Source organism: Penaeus monodon, chromosome 25 (assembly GCF_015228065.2).
Source record: "Penaeus monodon isolate SGIC_2016 chromosome 25, NSTDA_Pmon_1, whole genome shotgun sequence".
Classification (NCBI taxonomy): Eukaryota; Metazoa; Arthropoda; class Malacostraca; order Decapoda; family Penaeidae; genus Penaeus; species Penaeus monodon.
Window position 1 is genome coordinate 37,973,322 of NC_051410.1, and position 219 is coordinate 37,973,540.

A 219-nucleotide genomic window follows, 5' to 3' on the forward strand; every position below is an offset into this window, starting at 1 on the left:
TCGCGATTGACTTTCATCATCACGAATTGACATGTCCGCCCCTGAAGTGAACCCCTAATGCAGGTGGAAGTCATTTTTGAAGTTAGTCTCTTATGTCACAGGTTAAGATCAGCTGTTTGTCGACTGTGTTTGTGAAGTGCATGGGAAAAGGGCGTCTGGTATTTGGTTTGGTAATGGTATGGAATATATGGGAATGTAAGCATGCCAGAGGGAAAGTAT

The 219-nt window shown here is 43.4% G+C and overlaps 1 protein-coding gene across 5 annotated transcripts in view; it reads left to right on the top strand.

Moving 5' to 3' along the window:
* LOC119589216 (organic cation transporter protein-like) overlaps window positions 1-219 on the top strand; it is a gene marked incomplete at its 3' end in the record, with an annotated part of 10,042 nt that overhangs the window by 2,692 nt on the left and 7,131 nt on the right. Inside the window, 1 exon segment of one of the 5 annotated variants that reach the window (XM_037937816.1) lies at window positions 69-176. 5 annotated transcript variants of the gene reach the window in all.